Source organism: Ictalurus furcatus, chromosome 10 (assembly GCF_023375685.1).
Source record: "Ictalurus furcatus strain D&B chromosome 10, Billie_1.0, whole genome shotgun sequence".
Classification (NCBI taxonomy): Eukaryota; Metazoa; Chordata; class Actinopteri; order Siluriformes; family Ictaluridae; genus Ictalurus; species Ictalurus furcatus.
Genome location: NC_071264.1, coordinates 1054860 through 1065752, shown reverse-complemented (window position 1 = coordinate 1065752; position 10893 = coordinate 1054860). Strand labels below are relative to the sequence as shown.

At 41.6% G+C, this 10893-nt stretch overlaps 1 non-coding gene across 1 annotated transcript; it reads left to right on the top strand.

The window, feature by feature from the left end:
* Positions 1-6627: 6627 nt before the first annotated feature.
* Positions 6628-6698, top strand: trnag-gcc (transfer RNA glycine (anticodon GCC)). Its single transcript has one exon. It is a non-coding gene; the product is annotated as a tRNA-Gly (tRNA).
* Positions 6699-10893: the final 4195 nt, after the last annotated feature.

Below are 10893 nucleotides of genomic sequence, written 5' to 3'. Positions count from 1 at the left end.
ATTTGTTTCTGATGGTTAAGTTCAGGGTTAGGGTTGGCCCCTAAGTTTCAACATTGGAAAAAGGAGTTTTTATTGGTTAAAAATTAGGTGATTAGAGTTTATTGTTTGGGTAAGCCCCTAGATTTCAAGATAAAAAATGGTTTTAATGGTTGGAATAGAAGTTCTAATTGGGTTTAAGGGTACTGGGTCCATGTTCCCAATCCCTATTGTCCAACTTGTACAGATGAAATTTAATCTGGCCCAAATTTAGGGCCGAACCAGGAAAAAGTTCCATTAATTTTGTCCATGTTCCCTCTCAGATCCTTCTTCCTATTGATTACTCCCCTCCCCCCTGAGAAGAAATGCCTTTCTCTCTATTAATATATACCCCCACACACATTTTATATATAATATTATATTATATTTATATTTTTGTGTCACGATATGGAGGTTGAGACGGATGCAAGTGCAGATTTTTCAAGTTTAATAAAGAACTAAACAAAATACAAAAGACACTGACATTGGGGCAAATCACTGTGGCAAAGACTAAACATAAACCAAAGAAAAAAACACAGCACCAGGGACAAAGGTAAAGAAAGACAAACGTGAGACAAAGAGTGCAGTGAAAACTGGCTAAATACACAAGTGCTTACCAGGAATGTGATCCAGGTGCAGGTGGTCATGTGACTGTGATGCAGTGGCTGCTGGGAACTGTAGTTCAGATTTCCTTCTCTGATTACATGACATAATGGTGTATGATGTAATATGTAATATTACTCTGTGCGTGTGTGTGTGTTTATACAGAGGCTGAATGTGTTGGCCACTCTTGGGTAACTTACCCAAAATACATCAGAGCATCATCACAGCTCTCATTACTGTGGATGTCCACGCCAGAGACATCGTCACGGAGCTCGTCAATGAAAGGGTACAGACAGCTACACACCTTCTCTTCAGAGCGAAGGGAATCATGGGTGTGGTCAGATCTGATTGGTCAGAAGCTGTTAATAAATCTTTTAAAAATAACGGCAGCTCTGACAGCAGTGCATATGCAAATCAGTTCCCAGGTTTATACAGTATGAACGCACTCATTATAAACTATCCATGCTATATCATCAGCGAGAATGCCCAATTCGTATACAATGAGATCGTATATATATCACATGTCTTTGTGTATGTGTTCACGTAGGTGGACTCGAGCAGTAATTTTGAGTGGCAGAGGCAGCTGTGCTAATACTGGGACGTGGATCTGGATAACTGCGTGGCCAGAATGGCTCTGTATCAGTACGTCTACGGATATGAGTACCTGGGAGCCTGCCTCCGTCTGGTCATCATCCCGCTCACAGTAAAGACGTGTTAACAATACGTTAAGAATTCATAATGCATAATGTAGTGTAGTGCATGTTATTATAATAATATTTATTTAAATACTATGCGTAATGCATTACGGAGGCTTTATAACATGCTTCGAATGCGTTTATCGCTCGTTATAGGCGTGTGAAAGAGTGAAGTCTTAAAGATACGTTTGTGTGTGACCTTTCCATCAGGAACGCGTTTAATGTAAAAAAAAAATCTTCTTGGAAATGACATGCTTGTGCTTGTTTGTGATGGTTTTTAGGACCGATGCTACCTGTGTCTGATGGGTAACACCTCGAATAACATGTGTGTAGAAGGTGTGAGCTTGATCCTTTCACCGTTAGCCAGACAGAGCGTCTTGTTGTTGTCCAACACGGAGGTAATTTTCTCAATCCACAGGCACGTCCACAGGTACGTCACTCACCACCCACTTGTGCGTGTCGGCGATGTCACTGCCGAGAGACGGTTTGATGGTACTCCACTCCCGTGTGAGAGGGTCGTCTTCACCATACAGCTCGTCCATGCTCACTGACTGCGGGTTGAGCACGTCGGTCTCGATGGGCTTGTATAAGAGATTCACCTCGCAGCCCTCTGTCTCGTGGAGAGTGCGCAGTGCGTCAGCGAGGGCACGGTACGCTGTGGTTTTACCGCCTCTTGTAGGGCCCACCAGCAAGACGCCCTGGTGCACTAGCATGGTCTCGTACAGCTGGATCACCTTGGCGGTCATGCTGGAGACGGGCTGCAGGGAGCGGGCGCATAGAGCTGCCTCGATGTTCGACTGAAGCGCGCCGTAGTCATGCTCGGGGACGCCCACGCCAGGAAAGAGGTCCGACAGAATACCGCTAAACGCACACAAGAAGGATTGGATTGACTCGATTGACACTAGGTTCAAGATTTTCAGATTATGGATGTTCAGATGTTCCAGGATTCTTTACTTTTCATCTGGTATAACATTACAAGGTGCTAATGTTATATACTTTAAATGCTTTAAAAAAAAGTTATATAGTATATAATTACAGCTTTTTAGTTGCAAAGAATTTGCAAATGTCAGTTAATTGTATTTCCTAATTTGTCCTGGAATTTCCTCGTAGTGCCTGATTCCAGTGATCCTGTGATAATGACCTTTGATACTCCATATGTAAGCTTTGGCGTTCTTTACTATTTATCAATTTATTTTATTTTAAGTTCTGCGTCATCCTTGAGTAACTTGGGCAGGTTGGAGTATCGTAGCGCTCTAATCAACACCACGTTCTCACTCAGGTGTGGGTTCTCTCGCATCAGAGACCTGGAACACACACACACACACACACACGCTCGATTTATTCCAGCAAGACATCTGTTACGTTTATAGATAGTTTTAATTAACAATTTAGAAAAAACAACGGATGAATCTAATCTAATCTAATATGTTCACCCTGTTCGTAGATGGACATACCCGGCCATGACGATAACAGAGTTGACGACTCTCATGCTGAAGTCGTAGTGGTCCTGCCGGGAAAGCTGCTTGCTGCACAGCTTATACAGCTGAATCATCTTCTTCGCCAGAGTCTCACTGGACTTGAAGCCCTCAGCTCACAAGTCCACCTACAGCAAAAAAGACAACATGAAACAGTTCTGTAACACGCCAGAATACATCCGTTATTGCGTTCATTACATAATGTAATGAATGATGGCACCCGAGCACACCTCTGCGATGACGGCGTGGTCGGGCACAATCATGGAGACGGATCTGAAGCGGCCTCCAGGTTGTCCCGGAGCTCGGTCCTGCCTGCGTAGCCTGGGTTCATCGTGATTAAGGCAGCTTCCTACAAATGGAAGCAAGGGAAATGATAACGATTCAAACCCTTGCTAATATTCTGAAATCGATTGCAACACTGAGTGAGTCTGTTCCAAGAATCGATTCAGCACAAATCTCGAATTAAAGGTTAGGGGAACAACCCACAGTATTAAGTACATAGGATCATTATCATGATTAACAGGGCGATTCCTAATACCTGGTGTCAATTCGTAGATACCAGGTAATGGGAATAGAGTCGATTCAAAGGAATCAAGCTTTGGAGTCGACTCTATAGTCGTTGTGAATATGGAGTCAACTCCAAAGCTTGATTGTGGGGGAAGCATGACTGAAGAACCTTGATTTCTCGGTTTGGGAACAATCCCAAAGAAATAGTCGGGAGACGCAGAGCGTTTGGCATCGTTGTGACAAACGCTGAATCTCACAGCCTTTTTTTTAGTTTTTAATTACTCAACAACTAAGACACAAACCCCTCGTTTATTCCTTCACTTTCATCTTTCACTACTTTTTTTATTTTACATTTTGTTCTGATTCTTTCCCCCTGAATGTCTGGCTAGAACTTTCTAGAACTGGGAGCTAATGCTAAATTTAATGTTCTGTTAGAAAAGACAGCTTGATGTGTGGTTTCATTAAATTCATTCAATTTAAATATCTTGTCTTTCTAAGAAAAACTGCTGATTAAGCAATGCACTATACCATATTCATGAGAAAGTAGAATGTTGTATTTGTTATTTGACGTTTGTGTAAATTCAATACGTCGTTTTCAGCTAGTGATTAAAGAATTGGTTCATGAATCATCTTTGTCAGATACGCTGGTGGCGCTTTCTGATTTTAGTCATTTAACCATTCAAAAGAGTTATTTGTGTGTGGAACAGTGTTGCATTGCACCCGCGAATACCTGCAACCTGGAATGGAAAATAAGATTTATTTTGTTCCAACACTTTTGTTGTTGTTGCTGCTATTGTTGTTGCTCCAAAACTGAAAAGTGTTACAATGGAAGCAGAAGTAAGTGTAGCTTCTTAAATTGTGTAGTGTAACGCAGTGTTTTTCAATCTTTTTTGAGTCATGGCACATTTTTTACATTGGAAAAATCTTGCGGCACACCACCAACCAAAAATGTTACAGAATGACACTCTGTAGCCTAATACAGTATATATAATTACAATATAGTTTCTCAATTTATTTATACTCACTCAGTGTGAAACCTGGGCCTGTTTAGATGAACACAAAGCCGATATCCTGGCAGGAATTGAAGAAAGGCATACACGAAGCTCTTCTTCAACAGCTTTCAGTCTCTCTCTGTTTTTAGTTTTTATAGCAGTTAGGCTTGAAAAGCTCAGCTCACACACATGTTGTGGAAAATGGGAGCAATGTCAAAACTTTGTTGGCCGGAATGGGGAATTCCTTGGCAGCAGTCAACCAAAAACTGTCCAAAGGAAGTTCAGCAAATCTTAGCTTTAAACCACGATCTTGTTTCAGTTCAGTTAGTTCCTCCTGCTCCTGTAAAGTCATGTCCTTTCCAACAGCAGTCAAGGCATTCAGTGGAGGCTGAAGAGAAATAAAATGACAACTTCTCCTCAAGAGTTTTCAGATGTTTAACTATTACCTCGCACAGTGCAGCAGGGTGATCTTGCCGTTCCTCTGTGAGTGGGAACATCTCAAGGTTGGCACTTTGCACATGTTGTTGCCAGAGGTGCACCTTTAAATGGAATCCATTTATTTTATCCATGCTTGTAAGCAGGTTCTCATTTCGGCCTTGCATCCGTGTGTTCGGTTCATTCAGATGATGAAATATATCTGCCAGGTATGCCAGCTTTGCACACCACTCATCACTTTCAAACAGATTTGAGTAATCAGATCTCTCATTTGTCAGAAACACTTTAAGTTCCTCCCGCAGCTCATACACACGGGCCAGCAACTTGTCACGCTACAACCATCGGACCTCCGTATGGAGCAATAAGGCTTTATGCTCTGCTCACATTTCCTCACACAAAGATGCAAATATGCCTTTTCAAAGGTCGTGTCTTTACAAAGTTCCCTATGCGCACAACATCATTCAACACAGGAACTAGTTCTGCTGGTAAAGTCTTTGCAACGAAGGCCTCACGGTGCAGAAAACAGTGTGTAACAATAAGATCTGGGTTTCTTTCCTTCACTCTGCTAATGAAGCCTTAGGTGTGCCCGACCATGGCTGCAGCTCCATCAGTGCAAACACTTGTGCAATTTTCCCACGTAAGTCCTCCCTGGTCAAGATATTCCGATTTGACCCAAAAAATTTCCTCTCCTGCTGTTTTTTCTCGCAGTGCCTTGCAAAATAGGAAGTTTTCTCTAATGGCATCTCCATCCACAAAACGCACATTGGCCAAGAGCTGAGAATATCCGTAGACTCATCAAGTTGCAACGCAAATTTCCTACTGATGCGTATCTTTTCCAAAACATGGCTTTCGATGTCTGTAGACATGTCATCAATACATCTGGCGATTGTGTTATCTGAGAGCGGGAATTTAGATATGTCTTTAACCGCGTCAGGGCCGAGCATCTCGTTGACAGTGTCTTTGCGGGCAGGTAGTATTAACGTCTCTGCCACAGTGTGGGGCTTTTTTCATTTAGCTACAAGTTCAGCAACTAGCTTTGAGGGCTTTCTAATTTACCTTTGTGGTTTTTCTCATTAATGTTGCCTGTTTCGGTGTTTTCACGCAGGCAAACAAAATAGTCCATCGGCTTGTTTTGAAGCGACGGGTGTTTCGCTTGGAGATAGCGTTTAAGCTTGCTTGGCACCATGGCGCTATTGGACTGCTTCTCACCACACACCAAGCATAATGGAGTCGGGGTCATCTCATCGCTGGTGAAAGTAAATCCTAACGAAAGATAGCTTTCGCTGTATTGCCTCGAGCTCACCGTCTTTGCTTTCTTTTTACCACCACTCATACTAGGCCCTTCACCTGGGTCACAATCTTGTCCAGGGCCCAGTTCGGAGTTTGCATTTTTCCTTTTTAAAAACTTCTCCATCACTGCCACCACGACCTGTCGCATGCGTCACTAATTCTCTTGTCTCTAAGAAGGTAGGAGGCAATTACCTGCTGCCACCCGGACGAATATTACATTGCTCTGCCAGTCACTATATTACAGCACAGACACGCAACAATGGCTTATTATTTGCAGATAATAATGAATAAATTTTAATAAAAAAGAATTTTAAGACTAAGTGAAATTGGACAATTTCTCAAGGCACGCCTGACGATCTCTCATGACACACTAGTGTGCCACGGCACAGTGGTTGAAAAACACTGCTCTACGGTATGTAGACTGTATTACATGCGTGTTGAGCAGAGAGGAGATATTATAATATTATACAGTACCTGGAAATATAGTGTGTGACTGCTGCTGAAATAAGGAAGAGACTTAGGATTCTCCTTTTCAAATCTGAAACCAAATTGCTGAAGCAGCACAATACTTACCTGAACAGCTTACTCTGCGAAGTCTTTAGTTATTTAAACTAAGCATTGGTGGTTCAGTGGTAGAATTCTCGCCTGCCATGCGGGAGGCCTGGGTTCGATTCCCGGCCAATGCAAAAGTGAGTTTTGAAAGTTAAGCCTTCACCAAAAGAACATTACAAGCCTTATCATTTCTGCCCAAACTAGACCAACTCCATGCTGCTGAAATATACAAGAGACTTAGGATGCTCCTTTTCTATTTTGAAACCAAACTGTTTAATCAGAACAATACTTAATGAAAAGCACACTCTGCATTGTCCTTAAGCCTTTAAGATAAGCATTGGTGGTTCAGTGGTCAAATTCTGACCTACCATGTGTGAGGCCGGGGTTCAATTCCCGGCCACTCACGACTGACTTTTGAATATTGAGCCTTCACCCAAAGAACTCTGCAAGCCTTATCACTTCTGTCCAAAAAAAGGGTAGCAGACACAGTCCATGTTACTCAAATATACAAGAGCCTTAGGATGCTCCTTGTCAATTTTGAAACCAAATTGCTGAGTCAGCACAATACTTACCTGGAAAGCGCCCTCTGTGTGTGTCCGGGTTAGATTCCAGGCCAATGCACAACTGAGTTTTGGAGACGTTTGTGTTGCTTGAGCCTTCACCCAAAGCACTTAACAAGCCTTATCAATTCTGCCCAAAACTAGGGTAATGGACAAACTCCATGCTGCTGAAATATGGAAGAGATTCTCCTTTAGAATTTTAAACCAAATTGCTGAAGCAGCACAGTACTCAGCTTTAAATCGCACTCTGCGAAGTCCATGGATTTTTAAGATAAGCATTGGTGGTTCAGTGGTAGAATTCTCACCTGCCACGCGGGGGCCAGTCACACGTAGGTGTAGAGCGCTGACTAGCCAATAGAAAGCGAGGATAATCCAGGAGGAGGGTCGGACGAACCTAACGTAAAAACATCCGTTCAAATATTTATATTATATTATCTGTTACATATTGTATCTATGTAATTTTTTAAAAGCGGCATTGTCAACATTTACTATTCCGATACTCTTTCAGTGTGTAAAATTAACTGTTAAAGAAGAATGTGAAATTAACAGTTTGTCAAAATTAAAATAACTATCTAAATAATATATGCAGGGTGTGTTATAGTAAGTTATTGAAAATGTATTCCAAATAAGGACTAAGATTTTAAAACATTTACAAATACAAGCTAGATAAAACATATTTACAAATACACAGGACAATTTTGTTTTGTTTTTTTAAATACAATGTTGTCTATACACAATTCCACAATGGTAGAGAGAGAGAGAGAGAGAGAGAGAGAGAGCACAGAAAACGTAGAATGAGATTCATGGACAACAGTATTACACAGGATTTGTAACTGTTTACCAAAATCCAACCTTGTGCTTGGCTTGCAATCAGACATGCCATGCACAGACCTTAAATACTGTGTTTCACAACAAAGTTATTTTCTCTTTTCAACAATCCACCTCTGCCTCTCAGCCTCATAGAATGAGGACTGCTGAAACTCTGCCCATGTCGTCTCTGCATTCATTCCCTGTGCCTGATACAGGGAGAGCACTTTAGAAGGACAGTAAATGTATTTGCCTGCCACTCCAGGGAAACCAGTGTGGATATGAGGGCTATTGGGTCCTTGTTTTAGTGGCTGGTGGCAGAACCTGCACAGATGACCAGAAGGCCCTCTGCAGAGTATGCCTCAAAGACTTTCCTGGAGCAGTAGAAGTATTTAACATCACCAGCCTGCTAAAAGAAATGTACAGAGGAGCCATCACCCATGTAACGAGAATTTGGCTGACCACAAGCTAAACAGGATCTAATTTGTTTTTTTGGTGTCTTCTCAACTGCTGCCTGTGTCAGAGGTACATCTTCAGGAACACCACTAGCAGGTGGATTGAACGGAGCGGGAGGCTGTATTGTTCCTGACCACATCTTCTCTTTGAGGTGTTGACTTCTCTTGCAAAGAAGGATTGTCTTTAATGCTTCTTGCCTCTTCAGATGAGCCCCGAAGTAAATCACCTGATGGGCCTCTCCTGAAGGACGCGTTGATTCTCCCAGGGATTTTTTTTTTCTTCATGCTGATGGCCTGAATAGTACCCATAGATATGAACAATTAACATAAATAAATATATAAAAAGAATTTACTTAGTTATGCATTATGTTTTGTAAAGTAAAATTATGGTCACTGATTCTTTAAAATAACTTGACAGGTTTCATATTAGACCAAAAGATCAATGACCCAAAATTTAATTATACAACTATTGAAAAGATACACATCTACTCTAATATATTCTAACTTAATCTAACATAACTGTGTGATCTGCTCACTTGTTACCAAAAGACTTTATTTTAAGTGTGTGTTTGACTACTGAACAAACAACAGACACTGAACAGTAGACAATAGAAATTTTACTCGGCATACAAACGTATAATGATATTCCTGAATTGACACTACATATATAGTTTAAACCATTCAAATGATATTCATAATATACCGATGTTTCTTTTGAGTAAATAAGCAATTTTGTTATTTATAAGTCGCTTTGGTTAAAAGCGTCTGCTAAATGAATAAATGTAAATGTAAGTGTACAGTTCACTTTACCTGCCGCCTAAGAGCGCTTTTTTTTTCCTCAGGTAAAACGATGAATGTTAATCGCTGTCTGCGGAAAAAAGAAATAAACAAAAAGAGATGAAAGCCGAAAAAATAAAGCCAATAAAGTATTAACTGGTTTACGTGGTAGCGGAGGCAATTCAAAGTGTAGATCTTCAAAAAAAAAAAACACAAACAAAAAAGAAAACACCAAGCTTCGGAACAGCGCCATGGAATCAACATGTGGCGAAAAATATATTGCATCCGTAGTGATAAGGACTACCACTGAGAATTAACTGGAGAAGTTAAGCATAACTACTTTCCGTTCCGGGAAAGTTAAGCAGAACTACTTTCAGCTAACCACCCTGGCAGCAGTGGGATTTGAACGCACATCCCCGAAGAGACTGGAGTCTAAATTCAGCGCCTTGGACCACTCAGCCACACTACCCCAAGCTGATGTGGTGGTAAACCCGTTCGTGGTAAGAAGGTGACCGGGTCATTCCGCCGGACAACAAGAAATCTGGCATGGGCGCGACAAATGGGCTGTTGTGAGACTCAAGTGCCTTTCGCTTAACCAGCTCTGCCGGAGACATCTAACCATTTCCAGCTGAAGACAGAGCTAAGGCGTGGTCTTTTGGACGCGATTCGTCTAGGCTTAAGACCCCATGGTCCACGGTCACATCGGTAGTGTTTGCGGAAGAGCTCTTCTGCTATGACCTTACATCCCACTTACAGTGGTGCTTGAAGGTTTGTGAACCCTTTAGAACTTTCTATACATCTTCATTACCAGGACCTAAAACATCATAAGATTTTCACACAAGTATTAAAAGTAGATAAAGAGAACCTAATTAAAGAAACCAGACAAAAATATTACACATGGTCATTTATTTATTGATGAAAATGATCCAATATTGCATACCTGTGAGTGGCAAAAGTATGTGAACCTTTGCTTTCAGTATCTGGTGTGACCTCGGAGTGCAGCAACAACTGCAAACAAACGTTTCCAGTAACTGTTGATCAGTCCTGCACGTCAGCTTGGAGGAATTTTAGCCCATCCCTCATTATAGTACAGTTTCATCTCTAGGATGTGGGTGGGTTTCCTCACATGAGCTGCTTGCTTCAGGTCCTTCCACAGCATTTCTATTGGATTAAGGTGAGGACCTTGACTTGGCCATTCCAAAACATTGACTTTATTCTTCTTTAACCATTCTTTGGTAGAACGGCTTGTGTGCTTAGGGTTGCTGTCTTGCTGCACGGCCCACTTTCTCTTGAGATCCAGTTTACGGACAGATGTCCTGACATTTTCTTTTAGAATTTGCTGATATTATTCAGAATTCATTGTTCCATCAATGATGGCAGGCCGTCCTGGCCCAGATGCAGCGAAACAGGCCCAAACTGTAATGCTACCACCACCATTTTTCAGAAATGGGATACGGGTCTTATGCTGGAATGCAGTGTTTTCCTAACCCCAAACATAACCCTTCTCATTTAAACCAAAAAGTTCTAGTTTGGTCTCACCTGTCCACAAAACGTTTTTCCGAGTAGCCTTGTGTCTTGTCCATGTGATCTTTAGCAAACTGCATGCAGGAAGCAATGTTCTTTATGGAAAGCAGTGGCTTTCTCCTTGCAATCCTGCCATGCACACCATTGTTGTTCAGTGTACTCATTATGGTGGACTCATGAACATTAACATTTGCTGATGCGAGAGA